Source organism: Ornithodoros turicata, chromosome 2, assembly GCF_037126465.1.
Source record: "Ornithodoros turicata isolate Travis chromosome 2, ASM3712646v1, whole genome shotgun sequence".
In the NCBI taxonomy this organism is placed as follows: domain Eukaryota; kingdom Metazoa; phylum Arthropoda; class Arachnida; order Ixodida; family Argasidae; genus Ornithodoros; species Ornithodoros turicata.
In genome coordinates, this window is record NC_088202.1 from 125521208 (window position 1) to 125547671 (window position 26464).

The 26464-nt window shown below is 44.9% G+C and overlaps 1 long non-coding RNA gene across 1 annotated transcript in view; it reads left to right on the plus strand.

Moving 5' to 3' along the window:
- The window catches only part of LOC135386065 (uncharacterized), a 44221-nt gene that overhangs the window by 7194 nt on the left and 10563 nt on the right, over positions 1 to 26464 (plus strand). Inside the window, exon 2 of the long non-coding RNA XR_010420581.1 lies at positions 14245 to 14309. This is a non-coding gene — a long non-coding RNA (uncharacterized LOC135386065). The remainder of the gene's footprint in view (positions 1 to 14244; positions 14310 to 26464) is intronic.

The following is a 26464-nucleotide window of genomic DNA, read 5'->3' on the forward strand; positions in this document are numbered from 1 at the left end:
CTACCTGAGCCGAATTTCACGAAATAGGACAGAGTTGGTCTCATATCCCAGATTGCAATTATCACCGAGTTTTCCCCTCAAATTTGCGGAGAGCATTTAAAAGAAAAAGGGAAGATAGTGACGGCGTCCCTCGTTCTTCTGCACCCTCTTGTGTCTATATACCGACACTAACGGAAACTGTACAGCGGGTAGCTCTACAATCCTATCCTAAGCGCCCACCTATATAGGGAAGAAACGCTCCATCCTCAACGTCCGAAACTAGTACGAACCACCGAAGTCTCGTGAGGTTCTGGCGACTGATCAATAAACTCTCGTTAAGCGTAATGGGGCTTTTTGAAGCGAGCCAAACAATGTTGGATCGAAGAGAAAGAAGACACTGCGTAGTGGAGAAGTCCACACGGGAAAAGGGGAGAAAGGCGATGGCGAGACAGGAAGCTGCGTTCATCCATCGTTCCTGGTCAGATAAAAGGGTGAGGTGTTGGTATAGAGCTAAAAGGGGAAGAAGCTTCCCTGCGCGTCCCCCGCAGAGGTCGGCAGCAAGAAGCACACGTACAGACAACCGTGCCACTATGGGGGAGGGAGATGTACCTCTCCTTGGAAGTAAGGGGATAAAGACAACTTCGGAGGTTTCTCTTTGCCAGCAGCAAAGTCTGGAAGTGGCAGGTTCTGAACAGAAGCCTTTCGTCCCCCCTCACCCCCTCCTTCCTCCCCCATCCTGACGGTGTCTGCTTCCGCATGCCGTGTTCGGTTCGCGGAAAAACAAAGAGTGGGGGAGGGAATGAGTAGGGAGAAAAGTTTCTAGTCTCCAACTTTCATTTGTCAATGTTCCGCGAGAGGGAGTGAGAGCAAAAAAAAAAAAAAACAACAACAGCAGCAGCATTCGCCGAAACTGGAAAGCCTGCAAACATTCTTGAAAGATGATGGATGGTCGGTTTGAAGAACGGCGGCGGCAAGCGCGCTTATCCTAGAAGGTGACCAATCATAACCTTTCACCAATCATATTTTTGAATAAGAGGGCACGCCACTGGGTTATCCGCGAGGCCAATCGACCTCGTCGAGTGAGTGTCGAAATGGGATTCGTTGTTTGCTGGGTCCTCCTTCGTAGGTGGTAGTTAAGGTATGCTCCTTGTGAAACATGATTGGGAAAACAGTGACGAATGAGAGTGTAGGGTCTTGGTCCCGTCATAAATCATGCAAAAGTTTGTTTCCTCGTTGCCAATTGAGGTGCAACAACCGCTCGGTAGCTTTCCTATTGGATACTGTTCTTCGCGCAGAAGTCGGCTTAACCGAAAAATCGGAGATACATGCGTCCATGGTGTAATACGAGTTGTGCGTAAAGTGCATAAAGTAAACGAAGTACATACCACGGCATGCTGTTACAACTGCTGTTGAACTGAAGCAGTGAGTGTGCATCGCACATTATGGTTGGCGACTGGACCGTCTCGATGTATTTTCAATGGTGGCGTCTGAAATGAAAAACGGAGACACATAAAATGCGAGTAATTCCATAAATCTCTCTTTATGGACGTACAGGTTATGCAGAGCATAAACGATATCATGACTTCTCCATCGCACGGCATGACTGTGGGTCAACTGCAGCACGGAATGTTATTTGTAGTCGCGTGTATTGTTTACGTGTCCGTATTATGTAAATGAGTGCGATCCCCACGTAACTTGTAACGCATGCTTATCCAGTGTATCCCATGTGTGCTTATACCGCGTACAGTACTCTGAAGAGAAAAAGAAAACGGAGAGAAACGTCAAGAGTAGTGGGAGCCGGACTGATTGAGCCACTACTCGGTAAGGTCCTCTATGGCCGTATGCTACTTTGACGAGCGTAACGATCAATAAACTGATTTCAACTCTTTTTGTATCAAGTAGTTCTGATATTTCTTTTGTTCGCTCCATTTCTGCCGCTGTGCTTCAGTGCAACTTGCTCACACAGAAGTTTCAAAACACTTTTTGATAGCTATTTCTTTTGTCGAAAGTATATGTGCCTGATGTTCTTATAAGCTCTTTCCAATCGAAGCGATCGAACTTGCCGTATAGACGCCGATACAAGGGCAGAGAACCCAGACTTGTCCCCGTTCGAAAAGGGCATACGCCAAGGTCGCGTTGAAAGGGCTACTTGCGATCAAACTTCTCAATATTGGGAATGTCTTTTACAGCAAGCCGCGGTTGTACAGTATATGCGAGATGCTGAAGCAAACAAGAATACAATAAAAGACGCAGGGGTTTTTGATGCTGAAGTAGCCCAGCCAAGGAGACATCGAGGAACACCACCGAGTGTGAAGGATTGAAATATGGCAATCGTCGAAAAAGCCAGACAGCGTCGGGAATTCCATTGTTCACGTTCTTATAAGCACCTTGAGGCTTGTGTTGCCTCCGTCTGTTTGTGTTTCAACTCCAGAACAGTTATTTTCCATCGTGACCATCAAATAGCTTTTGGCAGGAAAAAAAAAAAAGAAATTAGAAAGAGTATAGTTAAGGCTGTCGTTCTCGTCATTGTCGTGGCGTTATGGCTTCCATATATGTACTGAACAGAGACGGAATGTGAAAAGAAAGGGGTAGACGACCTAGAGTGTTTCGGTTGAGAGAAGAGCGTTAGAGGGGCACTAAAATGCAAAAACAACTAGCTCTCAAACGAAAGGCCGTTTTTCAATTGGTGCAGTTCAAACAAAATTGAACAGAACAGTTCTCGTGAATCTTCCACTGACAACATTTATGGTGATATGATATTTATCTTCGCGTCTTTCGGACAGCGACGCCAGTCTGCTTTGCAACGCGCACTATGTCTTTAACCGGGACTGCTCCATGGCGTGGCACTCTCATCTTCGACTAGAAACACGGATGCACGAGCTGAAGCGTCGTTCACTGCTTAGCGCCGAAGCAAGAAAGAGACCGGTATAATCCTGACTGTACCTTCGAAACGGAATCAAAGTTTTGAATTATGATAACAAGTACGAAATTAACATAGCGCGTAACGTAATTTGAAGTGAATTTGCTTATGCATTTTAGTGTCCCTTCAAGGAGAAAAGCGTCACTATAGTGTGCATTGATTTTTTCCAAGTCATGAGTATTGTGCAAATACACGTGCAACGGATATAAAAGTTCAAAATTCGCTGGAAGGAAAAAATCACGATACAAGAATTAAAAGAAAGACATAAGAAAAAAATTGCGGAGTCAAGGAAACACTGGTGCAAAAGTTATTCCCCTTCACATACACCCACATCCCTGTCTTTCCCCAGTTTGAAGTCCTATACTCCGATCCGTGCCGAAGTTGACACGTGCTGCTAATGCCTTCGAAACTTCAGTGGAATGTAAATTAAATGCGTCAGACCCAAAGCTGCAGTTCCATTTACTTGTGCGGCGCACTGCAAGTTTCATAGCAAGAGAAGAAGAAGAAGAAGAAGAAAAAAAAGGACATCTTTCTCGGGAATATTGGTATCGAAATTGAAAGACTGCCCAGGTTACAATATCGCTGAGGCGCGGGGGTCCACCTGCCAATATTCTTACTTCTAGCCAACCTCCTGGCAGGAAGATAAATAGCGCAGGAAATGAAATAAGGTAGCATTTAGTTTTGGTTCGTGGAAGCGAAGAAGCCAAGCGAAAGGCGGAAACAGAGAGCACTATATACTCTTCAAGTAAGGCCTGGACTGTTGCCTGTTGGATATTTCTTATCAAACGAGAAACAGAGCGGATATCTCATCAATCAACATCACCCTGTGCAGTCTGTTCTTAACGAAGTATCGGCTACTGGTTTCGGGATGGTGATATATTACGGCTCTGCAATACATGAAGTCTCATGTGAAACACTATTTTTTATTTACCCCTGTTTGTTCCGATATGAGGCGGAAGGTGGCGTGATATTTGTTTACATCAAAAGGGGGTACGGTTGTATCCGGCATACATTTCTCCCCCTTTTCAAATTTTACTGAGATAAGTGCCGGTTGGTGATAAGGCATAGATAAACAGGCCACTGTCTACATATTGTCCAAAGTCAAATATCACGACAGCATAATGGAGCAAGGTAAAGTTTTTTTGTTTTTTTTCTTTCACGTGAAGTTGGCATCCATATTGAATACAATAGTTCGGTTCTGTGTAGAAGAATCAAACGTGAAGAATCTCCGTATTATTTTTAGTCCGTCCAACTCCAACTCCAATCAAACGTGGCTTTATTACGTAGAGTCTCCCTTAAATACAACTTTATGACGTCTGCCTGTCACATGGTACGAAGGCTTATCGCGTTATATGCATTAATGAAGGAATAACTGATATCGTCGGCGAGTGACTGCAGTCATATTTCACGTCGCCGATGTCTTTGGTCGCTCCGGGGTTCACCACAGTCTGGGAGTTTTATCCCCGGGACATTTGTTCCAGAACTGACATCAGTCTAATGCAAGGTTACACCTGCCCCTCTATGAACTTGGATTAGACGATGAGTCAAACCAAAAGGCATTACAGCCCAATTTTGTAACCCAACAGTATATAGTGACAGATGGCACAATAGTACATATAAGCTTATATCGAGCTCGTACAGTTCATATCGACACTGACCAACCGGAACTGCGGTCACTGCAACGAACCAGGCGGGCGATTTTGTGTGCCCAGGAGTGATGTACATTGAAAAGTGACCGACACGGTGAACAAAAATCCAACTTTAATTAAACGCGATGAAGAAGCACAATGGTGTCCCCATGCGTGGCTTGAAGTAAGGAAGAGAAAAAAATATTCTAACCAGACGGGAGGACTAGATTGCATTTAAATGCGATCGGGGGGCTTAACGTCGTGCTCCCAGGGGACTGCAGGGGGCGCTCTCGCGCAGGAGCAACGAACTGCGAGCGCACAAGTGACATACGCAGCTAAAGAATGCGCAGAATCTCTCTCTGAACTGAGCCAGGGAGAAGTCGCATGACGATGATTTATTATGACCCCGGCAATCCCAGACAGCGGTTTCCAGGGAAGAAGTGCACGTGATATAGAACGAGTCTGTTCCTGTCATCATGTGGGAAACAGATATAGCTTACGGTTTTGTTGACGAGATGTTTTAATTTCAGGTTACATTAAGAAGACTACGTTTTCGCTTAATCAAACGCTAGCAGGAAATGGCAATATACGTCTGTTAGTTACGTGTTGTGGTCACACATATAATAATTAATATAATCGGGAGTGGTTCTACACTGTGTGATCATAAAAAAACACGCCTTACCGATATAATGTGTAAGAGCATTCTTGGAGGTGCGAAAACAGCGGTACTAGATCACTTTAGATGCGCTCCATAAAATTATGCCTGCCCTCTTTCGTTAATAGATATCTTGCTGTCAGTTTTATATTTTGCGATTTCGAAGCATCTCCCCTATTTATAAGCACGAGCCTCATCGCATAAACCTCTTACCTATACTCCTTATTATTTAGTGTTTAGTTTATTTAGTGTTTACAGCTGCGTTAGGATAAAGCTTCCCAAGTAAAGCTTCAGATAAACCTGCGCTATTTATACTGTGCAGCACACGCGTTGTATTCCTCCCTAACGTATCCTCTGGGCTAGGTGTGTAACAATATTTTTTAAGAGTGCGAGAATAAGTATGAGGACAACAGAAGTAAACGAAGATTAAGCAATATAAGGGCAACGACAGAACTAAGCTAGAAACACGTGATTAAAATGGTAGACCCACACATACACAATTTCATTCGCTTTTCTTTGTTTGTTTTTTCTTTCTTCTTTTTGGTCACAATATGTTGTAGAAGGGCCCCCGTGACAATAGGCGTATCGTTCGACGGTGGCCTAATGCTAACTCGCTCGTCACTAGGAAAAAAGAAAAATATTGTCTAGGCTTGGTTCCATAGTACTTGGTGTATCCTTACGCTGATCACTCGGCGCCTGCAAGTACTACGTAATGGTATACGGCGTCGTCTTGCGTGAGTGCAGCAAAATTGTCCACCTTATAACGTCACTGATACCATTAGCAGTTCAGACGAGATGTCCGCAAGCCATTCAGGCAAGACCCAATGCCAAACATTGACTGTATACGGGAAGCGTATAGTGCTCAAAGTGCAAGTCTTAGCAAATTCCTGGCACGTCAGCTTCTTGGCATGGCTCAAAGCGTGCGACAACGTTCGTGGTGACAAAGCACGTATATTTACAAGTTAACCGTTACAAGTTATTAAATCCCGTTCAGATCTAATAACCCTTCAGCAAGACCTTGCGTCAATTTCCAGCTGGTGTTCCTTTTGGCGTCTTCCCTTAAATGCTTCCAAGTGCTGCCATGTTCCATTTTCTCGCTCTAGATCCCCCCTCACCTGTCAATACCACATTGACGAATGGGTTGTCAACACTTCTGATAACTACAGGTATTTAGGGCTTCATTTCTCATCAAATCTTTCCTGGTCAGATCACGTTCATACCATTGTAAAGGATGCAAACCGTAAACTTGGCTTCATACGTCGTAACCTTAGGCCTGCTCCCCCGGACGTCAAACGTCTTGCTTATCTAACCCTAATTAGGCCCAAACTAGAGTATGCCTGCAGCATATGGGATCCCTACCACTCAACTCTTACGGATCTTCTCGAGTCCATTCAAAATCGTGCAACCCGTTTTATTTTGTCTAACTATTCATATCCGTCTAGTATTACCTTGTTAAAATCATCCATCGATCTTCCCCCTCTTGCACTCGGTAGAAGATACTTTTGTTTGTGCCTCTTTCACAAGTTTTACTTCAATCAAGCCATCCGACCCTCTTTCATTGCACCAGCACACTACGTCTCCGCCTGGACTGATCACACATGCAAAGTTGAGCATATCCATTGTCGTTCATCCCAGTTTCTCCATTCCTTCTTTCCACATGCTATTGACATTTGGAATGACCTCTCCCAATCCATCGCCACCATCTCTGATGTTTCTGCATTTCGTAGACAGTTGTGTTCCTTTTTTGAATTATAAAGTGTGTCTCATTTACTTGTATTTTGTTTGTGTGTTACTGTAACCTCGCGCGCTAGTTTATATTAGTATATTCATTATGTGATGTATCGTTCTTACTGTATTATTCGTTCACACACCCCACATGTAACGCCCCTCGCGGGCATTTGAGGTATTTGCATAAATAAATAAAATAAAAAATTGCAGAACATGGCGGCACATAATTTACTTCTATATACAGCCTATATCCCGTAACGTATAATGTATTTCACATTCTCCTCCGTATACTGCAACTCCAAGCCGCAACATAATATATGTGCCACTGGTCCACGCAGATATTTCAAAACGTACACACATATATAATGGAACACCCACATCCCACGCGCGCGTCCTGCCCTCCAGAGCATGGCTCGTTGAAAGAAGACGAACTTTCGCGACGGATGATGTCCCGACACACGCGATGTCGTCATTTGTGAAGGCACCTTCGCTGCCATCGACTGACGGCAGGGGGCGGCTTCTGTTTCTGCTTCAGAACCGTCAACCCCATCAGTCACTCCCTTTTGCGCCCACTTCCTGTATATATTCCCTTTCTGCAAAGGGTTTGCTCCTATATATATATATAGATACGCTATATACGCCATTTCTTGGGAATAATCTATCACTCAAAATTAGTCCGAACGCAGGCTCCGAGAGTAATGTACACACGCGTAATTTATCTTCATTAAACTGACATTCGTGGTGAGAATCGATACCGTATATATGAGCTTAAGCCTCCCTCGCATATACACATGGAACTGTGAGACGGCGTTCTTTTTTTACTTTACTCTACAATGTTTCAGGCTTAGCGAAAAGGAGGGGAGTATCGCGGTTATAATATAAAAATATGGGCCGAAAACTTTTTTTTTTTTCCTGAATGGGTTGTAAGGGTTGTGTCTGGGAGGCGTACATCCCCTTTTTACATCCTAATATCTTCGAGATTAGCCACAGCTGAAACGGCGGATTGCAATACGTAAAACGTACGGAGGAACCATTCTCGTGATTTATACGCGCTTCTTTTTGAAGTATGGCACGAACGATATTTTTTTATCAAAATATGTCTTTTCGGATAAAATTTTCCTTTTTTTGCGCATTTTGTAGGGTAATCCTGGATATGGAGGGAGAAAAATTCCAGATTCCTGAAATTCACGGGGCTAATTTGAGTATGATAGCGGAAGCTTCGTTCGTGCGGTCCCTGTGCGGGACAGAAACGCTTCTAGAAATGTGTTCGCCAACATTACAACCTCATTTAGGATATTCGTATAGGTACCCGTATGTAGTATGTGCAGGAATGCCTGATGGATGTACGTTCTGCCTGTGAATCAGTATAGGTATCTATATAAGCAAGTTTTTGTTTGACGGATGGGGCACACGTGCACACGTAGTACGTTCTGTCCTGTTTCTTTCTTATTTGCGACGCGATGTGATGTGATAGAGGAAGAAAAAAATGGACACGTATTTTACTCTTCCAGGTTTGCAGCGTGTTTTTTATTGCAAGTATCACATTTATGCTGCAAGAACAAAAAATGGAATAATTTGGGGAGCAATTACAGAAGTCCGCTTAGATTGCGGTTTCTCTGTTTCCTTTTATTTATTTTTTTTTGTTCCTGGTCCTGAAATTTATACTCCCCAGCACTGCAAACAGTCCCAAAACTTTGAATAATCTTCCGTGCATTTAGTACCAAAAGGGAGTAATGGCTGTGGCAATGCATCTCGTCCTCAAAAGAATTACAGCTTTTTTATTATTATTATTATTATTATTATTATTATTATTATTATTATTATTCCTCAGGGCGTGCTATGGAACAATTTGTTGGAGTGTGAATACCGGCACCTTTCTTTCTTTCTTTCTTTCTTTCCTTGTTGTGCGCTGACAATGCCGAATTTCTCGAGCCCTTAAAAGGACAAGTATAACTGCACAGAAGCGTTAATTATCATATAAGTGACGTGATAGCTTTAACGTAGTTTCGTTAAGAAAGCTTACAAAATGGCGAGTGAATATTCAAAAATTCTGAGAGGAAGATAAGAAAGCGGAGGGTAGGGTTGAGCTTTAGCTCTGACATAGTGTGCGTATTTTTTTCTTCTTGACACACGAACCTTCTCGAGTAATTAATACAAAAGGCAAAATAAAGAAAGTGGTGTAAAGACGAACACGACCTCAAAGAGACGGCAAAGCACCTATTTTTAATCACGGCAATGTTTCCTACCGTTTCACGCTGAAAAAAAAAAGAAAAAAAAAAGAGTGTCATATCATCCACGGAGCGGAACATAATAAACTATACGGAGAAGATGGCATAGACGCAGGCCAACTATAGTGGACGACACAGATGACAACTCAAATCAGCTATGGCGACACCTTTTCCTGTGACCTTGCTCATGTCACTTTATGCGAATGGTTTATACTACTCTCTATACAAAACCCTCGCTCCTAAGTCGTGTGTAGCGGTTTCAGATCACTAATTTAGTTCGGTTTCAATCACATTCTGGTGTTGCCATAGCTGACTTGAGCTGTCATCGAATTAACCGCTTTATCAAATCGGAACAACACCGTGGTCCCGGTTCGCTGAATTTCTATCATCGCAAACACCTGTCATTTATGATATCTATATATAATCAGCATCTCTATAAATAGAAACAGTGGTGTTCTGATCGCATTCGTAACGATTATCAGGAGTAGAGTGGCTTCATTGCAGTTATGGATTTATTATGTACATCACTGTGCAACCCGGAAGCTCATTGGTTCGCGCTCCTGTCCAACCAGGTAAACACCAATCTTTTCAAAGCAGACATATTTGTGCTCTCGTAATGTTTCAGTGCAGATACCTTTTGATTGAGAATGATCAGGCAGGAACTATTCACATGTGCAGTACTAACCATCGTTTATATTTATTTTCTTCGTCTTGGGTCGGGTCAGCAAATGAAGGCAGAACTGGGCGGGATCTAAACAGACCACATCTTTAGAACGTTACTAAAAAGAACAAAAAACAAACAAACCGAAGTATTGTGAGATACATAGCAATTTAAATCACAGGGGCATGCGTCACAGTCTTGGACCCATGTTTCCCTTGGAGCGTATCCTTGCTATATGTTTCTTTTGCAAGAACTCGAATTGTCAGACGGCATGCTAAAGGGAAGCTAATGTGCACCTCCTCACTTTCGTATTTCTTGCTTTTTCTCTTTTTTTTTTTTTTTGTTGTCGTGCCGTTCTGCTGTGCTTGTGTTCACGCTTGGGGATCAACGCCCAGAAGAAGACACCCCCTCACAAAAAAAAACTTATCTCCCTCAAACAACTGGTCCCCGCCCGCTTTTCGAGCTGCTGAAAGGCACGTGATGCTAAAAATAGCAAAATTAAATTGCACCGAAATACGACGTTCCCTCTTCCCGTATGGGATTGTTGCCTTTTCTTGCTCCTGTTATTCGGTCTCCTTTGGAGCAAAGAGATAGCAGCTCGGTGACCATACTTTTCATTTATGCGCGCAAGAAAAACTACGGCAGTCGATATCTTGTTACACAGTACGCACCTCACATCTGTACTTGTGTTCTTGAGAACGTGGAACTTTGCCGCGTACGTCGTTGTCGACATGCACACCGTGAAAAATGTCTGCTATCTACACCGCGTATGCGGAACGTCATGTTTTTCAATGGATGTGATAGTTAGCAACGTGTATACACTTGAAGGAAATCGAGAACGGTATTTACATTGGCACTAAAGCCAACCAAAAGCCATCCCAGGGAGGGCATCTATTAGAATTTTTGGGATGGGTTAAACGTAAAGCACAAGAGTGTTGGCGTTCATCCGAAGCACATGATGCGATGTTACACTCAAGTGCAGAAGTAATAGGGCTGAGTTTTAAAACTGGGTTTAGAACTGGAGTTTAGAACTGGCCTCACTAGTTGACTTTCTTAGGGTAAATAAAGCGAATCGGTAAGTTAAGGATACAGGATAAGTTGGCAATATAAAAAAAGTTAAGGATACAGGGAATAACACTCTGCACATTTGTGTTGGCTATTGACGCTCATCGGACGTGGCAGCAATTTGTGTTCGCGGCAGAAGATGTGTTATCTCCTGCTCACAAACGATACCAGCCTGACGATTTGCGGAGTCTTGTATCAAAGGAGTCCAAGTTGTACTATTACGGGGAGGTGCGCAACACAGTGGGCGAGTTCTCCAGTGTACAAGACGAGATAATTACGTATTCTCGTTGAAAGTGATGTGGTGGAGCGTTGCGTATTGGCCCCTCTTACAGTCATCAATAGAGGTGGACAATTCGAAGGATCAGTGAGGATTCGTGTTGGAAAAGCAACAAAAAAGACCCAAACATTTTATCGGATAGTGGCTGTCAAACACACAGATCACATGTAGGTCAATACATACAGGGTGTTGCATGGGGGCGAATAATTAAAACGCTATCAGCTGTTGGCTGGGGAGGGGAAGTTAGGACTTGATGAAAAATAGTTACGCAAAGCAATGGCGGTGTAAAGGTTTTAGTGGAAAAGAGAGGTATTAGATCTAAATTACCAGATTTGTTACGACACATTTAATTAAATCTAGCCAATCTACCTGTCCTTCCCATGACTTGACATTACACATAAAGGAGAAAAAAAGGAAAGAAGCGACCACTTCGAAATGTCAAATGCCATTGATGCAAAAAAAAAAAAAAAAAGAACTATAATACGCTGTTGTTGTTAATGACCTTCCGCGGCTGTTGTATGTTCGAACATCGTGTCAACGTGGTTCGTTTTGGCTTGCACGTTGCCTACTGTTGTCAGTTCCTTAAATTCACTGCGTTCTTGTGGTGAAATTGCGTGCGAAGACTACCTGGACAATTGTATTTTTAGTGGCATCGCAGAGATGAATTATCTGTAGCGTTACATCAGGTATATGTTTAAAAGTCTAAGCCCTGACGGATGAGCGCAATTATGACAACGTGCGAGGCTCCGTCTAAAAATCCAAAGCGGTTACATATACTCAACCTCGCTTCATTCTTCCTCTCAGTGAACTCTAAGTCAGCGGGATTTCGAAAACTACAATCCCACGCCCCGCGTCCCTTCTCCAGACAATACAAAATCCTCCACAACAAATTTACGAAGCACAGCGCGAGCCTATGCGGCCGAGCCCCTCCCCGGTTATGCAGGCATCGCATCGCCAGAGAGGAGATCAGGGCCCTCACTCCACGTTCACTCTTGCGAAAAGAAACGAACTCTGGGGAGAGAGAACCGGTCGAAGGCGCGCGCGCGCCTACGGCGATCGACCAATCACGGTACGCGATGACTGTGACGTCGCGACTAAGGGGAAAGAAAATGTGGCGATGAGGATGCCAAAATGGCCGCCGCGGAGGATCTCGACGGGCTGGCCCATCAACGTGAATGGTGATCGGTCGGTGGTTGTTTTACGGCACTTTCATGGCGCCCTCGAGTGTGTTTATGGGCTGGGGAGAAAGGGGACACCGCTGTAAATCTCGGATCAGACAGTTTGCGCGTGGAAAAGAGTCACTTACCACTCCATAAACCGTTTTGTTGGCGCTACGTTTTCCGAGCGAAGGGAAGAGAGCAGCACTTGTGGTCTTTGGCTGGGAGGGGCGGAAAAAAAAGACAGCAGAAGGCTGGGGAAAAGCGTGATGTGTAAAAAGCTTCTGAAGAGCTGTTGTTTGAACTTTTATCGGTTTCTATGTGCGTATTCAACCCTTTAGCACGCGAAAAGGAAATGTGTACAGCATGCAGTTCTCTCTTTTTCTTGTTTCTCCACTTTGGTTGTAGATTCGTTCCTTTCCTCCGAGCGTTTCATTTTGATTTTGCGGGTTATGAAAGTACGTCGCCCATTGTGATGAGACGAGGGCGAATGAAAGCATGAGAAGGAATCTCGCTGGATGGCGAAGTTGAATATTTTTTTCCCCCACTGCCTCACTGAGCCCTATGTACATATGCACACTTCTGACTGGTGTACAGAACTTCCTTGCCAAAATGCCATTCTCATCGATCGTAATATATGTATGTATGCACCATCCTGCTAATGTTCGTCTGTGCATATAAATAGAGTAAAAGCAGGCGTCCTGGCTCAGATCATCAATAATGCAACTCTGTTTTCGTTTAAGTGCAGCAGATGCTTTTGTTGGCCTAATGCTGGTGTGTTTTGTCGTTAGACTGGACGACACGCAGTAGCGTACAGTCAGAGAAACGGTACGATTACGGGGTACGCGGCAGAGAAAAAAAAACGGTACGTGTTCGGGGAGGGGTTTTGAACCCCCCTCTGGCGACACGTACTCCTCACTCCACATATCTATAGACTAGCGGCGACATTCGCCTTATGCTTCTTCTGCTGTCTAATGTAAACGGTAGCCACATGCGCCCCAAGAGAGAGAATTTACATTTTTACCGGCTGACACCGGCCGACATCGCTGTACGATGATGACATTTGAAGCGACTGTCCATGCGGTTATCCCTGAAGACAGCCTGTCACTGTAAACATTTCGAGATATAGCACTGTTGTTAGGTGTCTGCTGTAAGGAAAGGGACTTTCACGTGACAGAATACACGGCAAATCCGCCAGGCTAATTTGGAAAGGCGCGCCACTGAGCGGCCACTTTGAGAAACCCTGGAGCTGTCGATCGGTCTTAATGACTATAACGAGGTTATCAGCGCTTAATGACCTATCATGTCGCAGCAACTTGGCGGCTTCTGAACGTTCGCTGCAACTTAAGTGCATTGACGGATGGATATAAAGACTAAAAACGTTTTTTGTGCAGCCAGAATTCTTAATAGTTATTACACATCAAACCCGAAACTGGTGCGTAACGATTTGTCATTAGAATAGCTGCCGGATATTAACGCTGATATTACTATTAATATATTAGTATTAATAAATTCCGGATATTCATAAATGCAGGATGCTTTTTCACTTTTCTGAGGAGGCAGAACTGGAGCACCACTTTAGTGATAACTGTACATATATAGCGATGAGAATACCCGACCATTGTTGTGGTCCCAGGATTTCGGGATTCCTCTAGACGAATCCCGGGATCCCTGGTCGGGATTTCGGGACTGAACTAAAACCGAGACAGCGCCGATACACAGCCCCTGAGCAGTAAATCTGATTATCCCTGCGTGCGTTTTGTGCGTCCCTCCTCGGCGCTCTGTCTTTATACGTGTCAATCAAAACATTCATTATAGCTTAATAGTGTCTATTATTTTTACATGCGACGCTTTTAATAGAAAATCTGATTGTTGACGTTCTCCTCGAATAATTGTCTTCATTTCATTTGCATTCTCTCCACATGGCGTCCACCGATTCATTTCAGACTGGCACCAAAGACAAAACGAAGCTCGGACACCGGAAACTGAATGAGTGAAGTGTCGAAACCTGGTAAGCAACAGGAAGAGGACGCTCATGAATTTCAGTGTTGAAGAAAAACTAGAGCTTTCGAAACTCGAGTTGGTTCATTTGCCAAGCGAGATATTTGTGGAGGTCTTTCGTAGCGGCTCTAGCAGCTTTCAGTAATTCGCCACGCCCCCTCAACTTGACGTCCGACTCCATCTTTAGCACGCAAGACGTAAAACATACGCTCTTGGAATGGCCTGACTTGTGCGGAAAGTCACTATATACACACTTCGTTTGTCTGAAACTAAATCGATACCTCCGATTCCCAGCAATTCCTTTTCTTTTCTTCTTTTTTGATGTTGTTAACGTGCACGCCCCTATACAAGCAGTCCGACCACACCAATACCGCTCAAAAGAGGAAAGCAACGAACTCCTGGCATGTGTCACAGACGCCAACGGTCAAAGCCCGCACACGGGCACCGCGCAAGGAAGGAAATACACGCACGCTATTATGGTGCTTGACAGGCAGCTAAAGACAAAAAATTGTCATTGAGAACGACGGCCACAAATTAAACAACTCGTTATAGTTGCACAGTTCTGCGTCGCGACTGCACCAATAGTACATATGTTCGCAATATTCTCTTCAAGTCCCGGAGTCCCGGGATTTTTCGGAGAAAATCCCGGGACTTCCGGACGTGAAAAAGATCCGGGATTTCGGGATATCCCGGATCCCAACACTATAGTGCGAACTCCACAGTTGGGCAACTTCGTCCAAACATTTTGAATGCAAAGTTCATTTATATGCCGCCATGTACTTTCGTGTCACCCCTCCGAAATTAACCGTAAATTACACGCTCCACCAACCCCGATTTGGGGAAGTGGAGAGGATCAACCAAGTGCAGCGCAGTACTGTCGCGCGAGCGAGACATGTGGTCCTCGCATACTTTTGTGACGTCCTTTTCTCTTCCGAACGAGTGCGGTTGCGAGTCCCGCATGATGATGGACGTCCCCTTGGCGAACTGCACGCGGCTATTTGTTTCTGAACCAGCTGCGGCGTTTCTCGCGCATGGATCTCTATCGACTATGTGAGGACTTATTGGTGAAGGTGCTTTCGGACAAGGAGAAATGGAAACATCGCCACGCCAAGATGCGCTGAAGAATGGAGTGTCGTCACGAAACAGGGCTTGTCCCTGGAGGCGAGACTACGCCGAAAGGAGGAGGCGGAGGATTAATATTGGACAGCCCACAAACACAGTGCACGTATCATTCAGGCAACTACAGTGTGTGGAAGCGATGCACACCCGATGAATATCGTATGATTTTTGTTTTAATCTGTTACGGCTGCGGAGTATGTACAAAGTGGAGACGTGTAGAGGTAAAGACACGTAATTTCGTGCAATGCTGCGCAACTCGCGAGGTGTGGTGGTCTCATTAGGGGAGACGTACACTCTGAGAAGCGAGCTTCACCACATAGCGCACTCAAAGCCAACCGATGCACAGGATGGTATCATTATGTATTAATCGTTAACATAAACGTAAAGTGTTAAAGAAGGCGTATATACGCATCCTCTTGTCAACAAATCAGGAGAGATAATGATATAATCCCCAATGACGTTGGGCAAGGGATGTGTTATGCACTGATGTTTTCTCGTTGCAGCGTAAACGCAGAATATTCAATGCAGATAATGAGTTTCAGTGCATACTACGCTATCGCCTTTGCGTACGTAAGGGATAGCGTGGTGGTTCTGCGCAATGCGCGAAGCTCTCTTTGTTTTGCGCGTGCGCAGAACCACCAATGATATCCCTTACGTACGCAAAGGTGATAGCGTACGACGTACTAAAACTCTCTATTAGTGGGTTTTAGTGTACCGTGCGCTACCGCCTTTGCGTACGTAAGGCATACCGTTGATGGTTCTGCGCACGCGCAAGACATAAACAGAGCTTTGCGCATTGCGCAGAACAACCACTCACTCCCTTACGTACGCAAAGGGAGTAGCGTACGGTGCACTAAAACTCACTATAATTGTTTTACGATAGCGCAACTTATCGTGAACTCTGTCTGCGTGGTTTTTCTCCTGGCGTTAATGTGACTGCTTCAACGAAAAAAAAAAAAAGAAAGGAAAGAAAGAAAGGCTACTCCAGAACTTGTGAATAAAAAAAGAAAGTAGAAGCAGAAGTTTCACGATAACGTTTCCGAAAACTTGATAAGCCAATCGTCTGATTTCTGTGGAGTGGCTGACATCACGTTGCTGATATCTGATTGGCCGACAGCGTTACGGAGTCGCAATCAAAGGGCGCTAACGATTCTCTAGAACTCCCAGGTAAACAGGTATACAAGGTGCACATTTTTGTTATGCACTGTGTTACGTAGCCGATGGTGAACGTTTTCCAATGATTATTGGCGCAAACAATGACATATAGCCTCCAAACCAAAGCAGTATTCACTGCACTCTTTCGCGCTCGTGGCCCCGCCGTGCGGCTGTGCCGACAATAGCCGCGCGTCATTTTGACGTGGCGCGCCATCAACAAGTCAAAATACGGAACGCTTATACACTAATTTATTGCAATATCGGGAATTGAGGTGTAAATTCTGAACATCTTTCCAGTTGAAATCACATGGATAACCAGTTCAAATCAAAGCAGCAGTCCGCAATGTTCCATTTCATGTGCGCACTATACGTCCGTCACTGGCTAGGAGCCCGAAATGTCCCCGATCGCCAGTGCCTGGAACACGGCGTTTTTACACGTGGGAATATCGTGACGCCGTTTCGCTCCAAGGAGTAGGAGAGACTCTCGTGCTCTTTGAATTGCATTCTTTCTTGGTAAATACGCTCGCTATAGAAGTAAGTCAGTTACGTACTTGGATATTCTGAGCCACGTTCATTCATGGGGGCAGGGGTGAAGGGGGGGATACCGTCTATCGGGTTTTATCAGTGCATCGTAAAGAAAGAAAAAATAAGAAAGAGAGGGCGGTCTGCCTGCCGAGAAGGACGGCAAGTTGCCACAGAGGGAGAGTCTTTCATGGGGAATGATAACTGGAGAATATTCGCCGAGCTGTTTAGTGCCCCTTTAACGCGCATTTAAATTGCCACTAAAAGACGTACGCCTCTCATTTTTGAACAAATCTAAAAAGAAAACCCTATCATTCTGAATCACGGTCGGCTTTTGCGGTATAAGACTCTGTTTTTAGACTGTATATAGATGGGCTCGAGGAACGCACCGATTACGTCATCACTCTAAAAACAGGACTTCACCGCTTGGCTATAGCCACATCACCGTTAAAGACGCTCCTATATATATAGGAACGTCTTATATAGGAGCGAGGTTCTGTTTCAAAAGTGATGTGGCCGTAACTCATACCCACGCGCATCTTGTTCACTCGAAACAACCCTTCGCACAGATATAATCGTCTTCATTTCCCATCCGACAAAATTACGGTGACTCAATTCCCGTTCTTCATTAGTCACACCAAACTTCTCCATTTTTCACTTCCGAGTTATTAGAAACGGCAGTGTGAGAGTCGTTGTCGAAACGACGTTCAATTTTTGAGCGCAAGAAATATACATATATAGCCAGGGGAGGCTGTATCGCGCGGCTCACTTATAGAGCGAGTAAAAATTAAAAGCGAATGCATTACGGAGAACAAAAGGAATTAATGAATCCGGCACAATGCGCCACGGTGAAAGATAAGTCGTTTTGTACGGTACTTTTTTTTTCTTTTTTGCGTCTGTGCCGCTTCCAGACGGCTCATATAAAAAGGAACGGAAGGTGTGACTGCGAAAGATAAAGGCAGCTAAATGAAAGATGCGAGAAAACAAAGAAACTTTTATTCCTGACTAGCCCGAAGTGACAGCATTATTAATGACAGAGGTAATATATTCTGTTTGCACGTATATGTTACTCGAGAAAATAATATATACCCCAGAGGCGTAAAAAAAAAAAAAGAGGGAAAAACATGGGGGCCGAGAGCGTCGCAGCATGGTGAGGGTTTGGGTTTCCAGTTGACAGTATCTATGACGAACGTTGTGGGCGCACTCCGGTCGATGCGAGGCTCATCTGCGTTATTACAAATCCCGGCAGATCCACCCTAAAAAACAAATAAAGGGAAAGACACGGGATTTTTTTTCTCATTGATTTACCAGGCAACTCCGCATATATGGAGTGTATTCTGCGTTTGATGCGAAGTGGCCGTCAAGCGGGAACTTGCAATAACAAAGAATGCAGCGTAATCAGTCGTCCAGGGTGCTCATTGGCATGGCAGATCATTTGCCAGGCAGTCGTTTAGGACCCGAATAAGATGAAAGTGTTATGACGAGATATAGTCCAAGAGAAATTCGTCGTCCGGTTTCTGTCTTGTATATTTGTCCAAGAGCGTCTCTAAAGAGAGTTCTGTTGATAGATACTGATTATGTGAGTAATGACGCACGAGTATGTAGCTGCGAATATCAATTCAGGAAGAAAGGCTGTAAAATGTGCGACAGCGTTAGGTGCAGCACTAATGTCGATGTTTGGGGTACTTGGTACATATTAGGGATGTGCCAACCACATCCTTGAATCCTTGAATCCTAGGCAGCGATTAGAGATTCGGGAATCCGCTGCTTGTGTCAACGAGGCCCGTTATTGTCTCCGGTGACTGGAATGCAGCTTTCGCTGCGAGCTTTCGTGCGAGACGTGTGACGTAGATGCTCTCCGAGTAGGAAGGCGAGACTCACGCGGATTGTGCCCTTTGAATGACATTGTTTCGTGGTAAAGACGCTCCCTAGAAGTAAATGAATTTATTTATTTGTTTACTTAAAGTACCCCAATGGCTCATAAGAGCGCTACATGGGGGAGTGGGGCGGTACAAGCATATCTGCAACACAAAGACGGTGAAAACAATTATCAGTAAGTACAAAACACTGAACCAGTCACATTGCCTGGCTGACACGAAAGGAAAGCCTATAATAATTAAAAAAAAACAGAATAGTACATTACAAAAAGAGTTGCGACATCAAACGGAAAGTTGGCCACGAAAATTATCGTATCAACGAGCTCAGCTTAGGCCAGAGGGAAGGTCGTTCCAGTTAATTGCGGTTCGACAAAAACATGATTTCGCAAAGATGTCCGTTCGACATTCAAAACTATTTACTTTGCACTGATGGTCGAAACGTGTGAATATAACTGTGGAACAGGTAAGCTGGGAAAAGGTTAGGTGGGATACTGTGGACGAACCTGTGAAAGAGTGACAACCTGGCGACGGTTCGGCGACTGTCCAGGCTAGGGAGCTCAAGTTGCTGCTTAATTGCCGTTAATCCGAAGAACTTCGCGAGTAGTTGCTGACAATGAAACGAGCTGCTCTGTTCTGGACAGCCTCTAAAGCAGAGCACAAGTATTGGATATCGTGAGCCACGTTCTTTCATAGAGCATAATAAATGGTGAATATTCGGGGAGCTGTTTAGTGTTTACGAGTACGATATCAGACGGTATCAGACGGTATATATCGCACGGTGAAGGCCAACCATTGCACAGAAAATGCCTTTATCGCTCCTGATTTGTGGAAAGTGCGGGGCGTACGCCTCTCGGTGAGAATTAACATAACTGCATAAGTGTCGCATAAAGGCGTACATCTCCCGTTTTGCACAAATCAGGGGAGAGAACGACGTCATTAGGGATGATGGTTGGCTAGGAGCGTGCTATGCGGTGAAGTTATGTTTTAAGAGTGATTGTCCTTCAGCCCACGGACCATGCTGGGTGCACCTCCTTATATACGCGATGAATCGATTATTTCACCATTACTTGTATTTATATAAATGTATCCATGTCTCTTTTTCTATCTCATCTAATCTTTGGACTTGTGCGCATATGTTCTGCGTAAAAGTCAAGTATAGTCAAGAGTATAGATTAGTATAGATAGATTATTGGACTGCTTCTTTTATCCGCGCTTTTCTTTTGTGCAGAACAATACAATACAATACAATACAATATCATCATTCGATTTCCACAATGATTACTCGCCTATACGCTCTGTGCCGTTAGGTGAGTAAGCATTGTGGGAGTGGAATGATAATATTGTATTGTATTGGAGAAAAGGAGAGCATGGGCTCCATCAACATGGATGCTGGGTATACTTCATATAGGTATGACGATAATATCATGGTGATATACCATATAGCATGACATCATCATTCATAATTAAATTTTTGTTGTTGTTGTTGTTGTTCTCGAGCCCATACATGAGTATCACGTGCCGCTGGTGTAACGAAATTTGCTATTTGTGTCCGGAGATATATGCCATATTCGATAAAGCGTGATGATGCCTTGTATTACCAACGGAGGGTGCTAAGGCGTCTCCATCTTTGGTGGTAGCCGAGCTCGTGCTGAAGACCGGAGGGTCGTGGGTTCGAATCCTACAACCTGCTGCGCTCTCTGAGGTTTTCCCTGGGTTTTCCCGAAGACTTTCCAGACCAATCCCGTTGAAGTCTGCCCAGGACGGATATTAACCCCTCTCCCCCACTCCTTCCTGCTGTCCTCTCTCCATCTGTCCACGTCTGTACTCCGCTCATAGCCACAGTTGCTTCGCGACGCTAATACGAAACTAAAAAAAAAAGTATCAGCGCTGCAACCAGCAGCTATGATTTTCAGCATTGAATTGCGATATAACGAGTCTCGCTATTATCACAAAAATAAATTCACAAAGAGCGTGCCAGTATATTTATATTATCTGCTGCATCCCGGTTTGATATCTCCTCTGAAACACATTCGCATAATGCTGACTGAACTGGTGTTCGAAGATGCCACCAGTTCCAGTATAGGTATACCATGGTTCCATGGACACACGCATGCGAACGACGGGTGTATGCGGGCTGCAGTTCTTTACGGGTGAGCAAATGCAAATGAAGGAAACCCACGACGCGAGTGCGCAACGAACGAAACGCGAGCAACAACGGCAGAACCGCAAAAATGGGACTTCCAAGTCGTTTGTAAATCTGACAAATCCAGGAACGCTGAACTTTTTTTCAGCGCGCCCGTATATCTTCACCAGAGTGTTTGTAGGCCCGGCTTGCACCTTGTGCCTTTGTCGTCGTGAGCGTCCCTCTCGCCCGGGATCTTATAGTACGTCGCCGGGGCGAAACGGAAATTGCTTTAAAAGTATTTTCTGGAAGCATGCCAATGGCAGCAGCGTTGTTTGAAGGTGAAACGCAAACGGCCGTGTGTGTACGCTACGTCGTCACGCAAATTGCGTTCACTAGGGCAGATATTCATAATACGTCTTCGCTGAGGACGAATTTCGGAGGAGTTAATTAGGTTATTATTTACGTTGTTCTCGCCGTTTTGTTCAAGCCGTCATGCATGAACAGATTACTTGTGTACCGAAAGCAGAAAAATAGCGTTATAGTTTTTTCGTATTTTGCGCATTGTTCCTCTTCTCTTGAGAGCTCTGTGCCGGGTGACAAGAAGAATGATTCAATACTCGGTTTCTCGAAGTGAGAAATTAAATTATTGCGTCGCATCAAGTAGCGGATTCGTTTACGCCATGTACTTTCGTCAAATTCTCGAGTTTCTCTCATATTTTTCAGGCTCAAGTTCTTTGAGCCTGCTAAAGCCAATTATGAAACCAAGAACTTGCGGACGACGTTCAATATCTAGGCAATCTCTAGCCCCCCCCCCCCCAATTGGAGAGAAAAACTGGGGGGCGTACGCCTTTCTTTCTTCCTCTTCTTTGCTTTTTTTTGCAGTTCATAATTGCTTCATGCGGCAATTATGAACTGCATAATTGGTTGGCTAGGAGCGTGATATCTCGTGAAGTTCATGCCACGTCGATCCCGGGAAACACCCGAGTTCGACTCCCGGTGCCGGCGGTGCTGTCTGGGGATTTTCCTGGGTTTTCCTCAGACGCTTACAGACACTGTCGGCACTGTTCCCTTAGAAGTTCCAGTACGCACATTCGCCCAAGGCGTTAGCCGTGACGTTGCTCACCGCTGTGAGGCCGACAATGGCGAACCTTTTCACCGCCGCCACCACCAAAACCGTCCTTTTTAATAGGGTTCAAGGTGAGGTATGTGCAGGATGAATGAAAGCGATGAGACCGGATTGCACCGTGGATGGGAGGTACGCTAGATTTATGTCACCACCTGGTGTCATTGCCGTAAGCTTTTCTCTCTCCGTATTATTTTTTTCGTCAACATCAACATCAACCCTAGGCTTTTCTTTTTATTTCGGTATTGTTATTACATAGATTGAAGGCGTGCTCGTGTTTCTTAACTTACAGCCCACCCATTTATCTTGTATTTTCTGCATCAAAGCAGCAACTGAGGTATTAAAAACAACAACAACAACAACAAAAAAAAAAAAAAACATCGTCTCATTGCTTCATCTCATGCTTCCGGAGAGATGCAAACATTCTCGTCCTTTTGCCTATATAGGTCTATATATAGGCTCCTGACACGCATTGCACAGAATGACACCGTTATCAGCGCTGATTAATAGAAAGCGCGGTGCGCACGCCTTTTTGTGACAGTTAATATAGCTGCACGAGTGTCACAAAAAAGGCGACCGCCTCCCGTTTTCAACGAATCAAGACAGAGAACGACCTCATTCGCGATTACGGTTAGCTTTGAGCGCCTTATGCGTTATATGTTCTTACGGTGTTGGCATATAGGTATACTTTTTTTTATTGAAGGCCAGATTTGTAAAGCAAAGCGAACATTTGTCTGCAAAAGATGCGCTGGTTCTTTTTAGCCCTCACGCACTGACGTCTATTCAAGCAAATCAATTCCTCTTCCGTCCACAAGAGAGCGCAAGCTACCATACCCACAAAGGTCGCACGTACGTTGACCCTGTTATTATTTCAGTTCCTCGCGTACATCTCTCTCCATTTGGGGCCACTGCACCGCTCCCATTGGTTTCATCCATATACATATATACGCGCAGTGAAGAAGCTTCGCTTGTGCAGTGCCTATACACGTCGCTGGGAATCCATTAACCCATTAACAATTCTTGGCTGGCGGCCCCCTTTTCCGTTCGGAACCTCCAGGCACCATCCATTTCGGCTGCAAGAAGGTGTCTCGTGCGGATTTACAAGTGCCTACCCCGGGATTAAGCGCGCGTGGATCCCAGCCCTATCCCAAGGCGCCTTCCCTATTCTTCATAGCCAGGCGTGTAATCAATTGCGGCCCTAAATCCATCAGGATACGAGCAACCCGAGAGAGGAAAAAGAGAATCCAATTCTTTCTTCTCCCTCCCTTCGGAACCTATTTGCTCGATCCCTTTCGAAATGCCTGCATGAGTGAAAGTTTGGAAAACAAAGTTCTCTCCCAACGCGCCGTGAAAAAGGATTCGTCCGTCCCGTTGAGTTTGTGTTATTTTTCTTTCGCTCTTGTGCGTGGGTGGCTGTTGGTGGGTGATTTGGAAGGAATAAGCGCGCTAAGATAGAGGATAAGGGAAGAAGGCTTATCGGAGGCGGCGATTGCGAGACAGAAGCGAGAAGTTTTCTTCCCTTCTGACGCTGGAGTGGTCTGTGCGTGGAGTCGGTGGGACGTTATACGTTCTCGTACACGGTGCAGAAATTATTGGAGGGCCCTGATGATGTGTTTTGTGACGGTAGTGGTTGGCCTTCAGCGTCTGGTGCGGTAAAGTTTCGTTTCAAGAATGAATAAGAAACGGCACAGCGCCACCTGACAACTGATTACGAGTAGCAGAGACATCACGTTTCGCGAATAAGTATAGGTAAATGAAGTTCAATGACACTGTAAGCGACACCAGAAAAGTCATGCTGACCTCACACGCATCCACAATGCTGCAGGCTTATATCAGCACAGCTGACAATTCTCAAGTAAATTGAGACCAAGTGCTTCAAATTTATATACAATTGAATCCGTTACTTTTTCGTGCACTTCTCTCTCTCTCTCTCTCCTTCTTCATTTCTCTTAACCTGGCGGGGTGCCTTCAAAATCTAAATTTGAAAGACCCACAGCCGGCGCGAGTAACCCAACCTAATATAAATCTCTCCTCCGAGACCCATCGGTCAGCCTTGCAATCTAATGACGCGCCTTCGCACACCATTCCGCATGCCACAGTGCCACTCCCCGCACAGTGCGTGTGAGACCCTTCCCTTTTAATAAGGCCGCAGCTCCGGGCCTTATTTCGCCCTCCTAACAAACGCACAAAAGAAACAAAAAATCTTTCTTTCCGCACAAACGCCTGGCGGGGAAAGACTTTATTGAAAACTGTCCCGATCTCATTTTGCTAAAATGTCGCCAATTCATTGACAGCACAGCTTCGCTGCTTGCACTGATCGAGGCATCGAAGCATTTTTTATTACACGGGTCGGGAAATACGCGATTGAAAACAGATTTGACCAATCTCACCCTCAATATTTTCCTTTCCTGCACACACCCACATGCCTGTAAACGAAGTTTACACAGACATACTGCATGATGGGGACGGAAGTTGGGGGAAGGACAAAAAAAAAAAAAAAAGAGTAACACGCGAGCATACATAGGTTCCCGAAATTGCAGGCAAGCTCCCGCCCCCCGCACGATACATGCAGTGTTGAAGTGAAGGGCGAATGAAGGCTTCCCATTGCTCGTACAATGCCAGCGTATATGGAGACAAAGAGGTCATCCATCTTCGTGTGTCATTTCCTTGGGATCCCAGTTCGCTGGTTTCTATCTTTTTGGGAATGTGTACGGCCTCCCGTCTGATGAATGATACAGGGCGCACAAGAGTGTGCACATACGACAGGAGCAATCGAAACAAACAACTATATAGGAAGAAAGAAGTGTTATATGTGGTATTACGTCATGCTGTATACAGGGGTCGAAGCAGCCAAAGTAATCATACGGTCAGATTGTTGAGGACTTGCGGATATTTTTTTTTTTTTTTTTTCCGTCTGAGAACGGAGAGTGTGCAGCAGATTGCATTCCAGAAATTATTTGATGCTATATTTTGATGACTGATCATTCGTATTGTTGTTTTTGCTCACCAACTGCTATACGTTCTATTATTTGGATACCTATATGTTTGCATGTGTTCTTCTTGGATATGCGCGTGTTTCAGCTCTTGTATATTGCGAGATTAAGATACGTGGAAGTTAGCGAAGGTGAGTTGCCCAACTTATTCAGTTCCCGTCCTGTTTCATTGTCGGTGGCACATTTAGGTTACCACACTTTATAGGTTGGTGAGTGAACTCCGTTGAATGGCAACAATACACGCGCATGTAGCTCTCCTCTTCGCTTTTAGCGCCACCAACGTCGACTGCCTTGTGGGTCGGTCCGTAACAATTGTGGAGAGAGAAGAAAAAGAGAAGGAAGGAGTTAAAACTACACCGAAATATGGGGGGCGGGCGCCATAACATCAGGACTCCAGGAAGATGGCCTTAGAAAGATACCGACTTTAAGTGCATTTGGCAGAATGCCTGAAGTCGCAGGCAGTTTCTTTTCTTATAACCAGTTCCGCGAATGGATGACGAGAAAATTACGAAACTACAGTACGAAACAAGTCGTTCAAGTCAATTTGGTTTATGCCTCATTATACGCAGTTCATAATTAGGCATGTACAGTTTGTTTATTCCGCCATTATTTCGTTACAGTGACCATAAATGATGGCCCGTCACTGCTATCATGACTGCCCATCACTTTTACCATTAGTGTGTAGCGTTTATCCCATCAGGTTGGCAGCGCACGCTTTCCCAAGCCTGTACCGGCTTAAAGGCACTCTACCATTATAAAAGAGCTGTCGCATGACATAACACCTGAGTCCCCCCCAGCAGAAACACTCCGGAGCCCCAAACAGATCGCCTGCTCAGAAATTCATGACAGGCCGACTTGCACACGAACGCGACCCGCTCTCGACATGCACACAATGCAACGTGACAGAGCGCGCGCTCCTGAATTTCTCCACCATCGCCTCATTTCCTCGCCGCGCTCAGAGTCATGCTCTGTAAGTGAGATATGAGTGATATTTATTACAACCTCCTCGGGAAGCCCCGAAAACGAAATCCCACAAGACAATCCAGCAGGTTTTCGGGGGCTCTGTTGCGGGGGTTGACGGACTTGGGGTGGAGGGAACAAATATTCCTGCCTCTCCGGATCAACCTGTGCAACAATTCGGAACGTCGAGCGCGCATGACGTCACTCTCCTGGGATGATGAACGATGCCAGAATGATGCACGAGCAACCGGGAGCCACCTTCCCTGCGCCTCCTCACGAGGGCGCAACAAG